The sequence below is a fragment of the Arachis stenosperma genome, chromosome 9 (genome assembly GCF_014773155.1).
Source record: "Arachis stenosperma cultivar V10309 chromosome 9, arast.V10309.gnm1.PFL2, whole genome shotgun sequence".
Lineage (NCBI taxonomy): Eukaryota > Viridiplantae > Streptophyta > Magnoliopsida > Fabales > Fabaceae > Arachis > Arachis stenosperma.
Window position 1 is genome coordinate 77,029,373 of NC_080385.1, and position 2,276 is coordinate 77,031,648.

At 39.4% G+C, this 2,276-nt stretch overlaps 1 non-coding gene across 1 annotated transcript; it reads right to left on the reverse strand.

The window, feature by feature from the left end:
- Positions 1-1,308: 1,308 nt before the first annotated feature.
- On the reverse strand, positions 1,309-1,416 carry LOC130952033 (small nucleolar RNA R71). The gene has a single exon (XR_009074215.1). It is a non-coding gene; the product is annotated as a small nucleolar RNA R71 (small nucleolar RNA).
- Between the last annotated feature and the right edge of the window lie 860 nt (positions 1,417-2,276).

A 2,276-nucleotide genomic window follows, 5' to 3' on the forward strand; every position in this document is an offset into this window, starting at 1 on the left:
GAGTTCTGTAACTCCAGAAAATCCATTTTGAGTGCAGGGAGGTCAGATTCCAACAGCATCAGCAGTCCTTTAGTAAGCCTTTTTCAGAGTTTTGCTCAAGTCCCTCAATTTCAGTCAGAAATTACCTGAAATCACAGAAAAACACACAAACTCATAGTAAAGTCCAGAAATGTGAATTTAACATAAAAACTAATGAAAACATCCCTAAAAGTAGCTTGAACTTACTAAAAACTACCTAAAAACAATGCCAAAAAGCGTATAAATTATCCGCTCATCACTCAACTAGCATATTCTTCTAACTAAAGTTGCTTGACCAATCAATTCTTGTGGGATTCGACCTCACTCTATAGTGAGTTTTACTTGACGATAATTCGGTATACTTGCCGAAGGAAAATTTTTTGAGAGACAAGTTTTCATGCATCAAGTTTATGGTGCCGTTGCCGGGGATTGATTTTGAATCAACAATGATTAAGCTAGAAGATCACTAGATTGAGCATTTTTTTTCGTTATTCTTTTCTATATTCAGTAATTTACCTTAGTTTGTTCTTAATTTCTTCCTCACCCCCTATTCCCTCTCTATTTTCTGTTCTCTTTTCTTAGTTTATCATAATTCAGCTCACTAACACACTAACTATTTGATAAATTGCATCACCCACACTAACAATCATTCTAACAAAAATTGTCTTCACTATATCTCCTGTTGTGCATTCTATTTGTTGTATGATAGGGAGAAGAGAAGGAATCTCAACATCCTTTGATTCAAAGCCTGAAAGAACCCTTTGGAGACAAAAAAGGGAAGCAAGAGGAAAAAGAATTGTTGGTGCTAAGGAAGAGGAAGAGAATTTTGAACCCAACATGGAAGAGAATTTGGAGAACAATCATGAAGAAGAAGCTCATAATCATGCCAAAGAAGGCCATGCAAACTGGGTTGGGCATGAAAGGAGGGTCTTAGGATCCTATATCAATCCTAATCCAGGAAACTGTGGAAGCAACATTCAGAAACCCACCATTCATGCCAACAATTTCGAGCTAAAACCTCAGCTCATCACTTTAGTGCAAAATAATTGCTCATTTGGAGGAGGTGCTCAAGAAGACCCTAACCAACACTTGACCACCTTCTTGAGGATTTGTGACACAGTGAAGACAAATGGAGTCCACCCGGATGTCTATAAGTTGCTCTTGTTCCCCTTTTCACTCAGGGATAAGGCAACAAAGTGGCTTGAATCCTTCCCAAAAGAAAGCCTGACAGATTGGGAGGAGGTAATGAACAAGTTTTTAGCAAGATTTTATCCTCCTCAAAAGATTAATAGGCTAAGAACTGAGATGCAGACTTTCAGGCAACAAGATGGTGAGACACTTTATGAAGCATGGGAGAGATTCAAAGACTTGACAAGGAGATGCCCACCAGAGATGTTTAATGAGTGGGTTCAACTTCACATCTTCTATGAAGGTCTTTCCTATGAGTCAAAGAAGGCTGTAGATCATTCATCAGGAGGTTCTTTAAACAAGAAGAAAATCGTTGAAGAAGCCATAGATGTCATTGAAACAGTTGCTAAGAATGACTACTTCTATGCCTCTGAAAGAAGTAACACTAGAGGAGTAATAGAGCTGAACCACATGGATGCACTGTTAGCCCAAAACAAGATGATCACCAAGCAGCTAGTAGATCTTACCAAGAAGGTAGAAGAGAACCAAGTTGCAGCAGCCATCACCTCATCACCAACTCATGAAGGAGTAAACATAGGAGAAGAAGGTGACTGGAAGCAAGCCAACTATGTGGGAAATTCACCTAGACAAGTCCATGATCCATACTTTAAAACATACAACTCTGGATGGAGAAATCACCCCAACTTTGGATGGGGAAACCAACAAGACCAAGGACAAGATCCGAGACGTTCCAACTTCAACTCCAACAATAATGCCACTCATCAAAACACCTCACAGAGATACTACCAACATCCATCCAACCAAACTTCTCAACCACCTAATCTCAACCCACCATCATCCACAGATAATAGGCTTTCAAAGATTGAGGCTCTACTTGAAAACACATGCAGAGAAGTCCAAGACAACAAGGTGTTTAAGGAAGAAGTGCGAGCCAACATCAAGAATCAAGGAGAAAACATCAAGAGATTAGAGTCCCAAGTAGGCTATCTATCTCAATAAATTCCCAAACCCACTAATGGATTCCCCAGTGATACAGAGAAGAATCCAAGAGGAGAACCAAATAAAGTGAGATGGGAAAAATGCAAAATGATAACCACAAGTGATGAGGA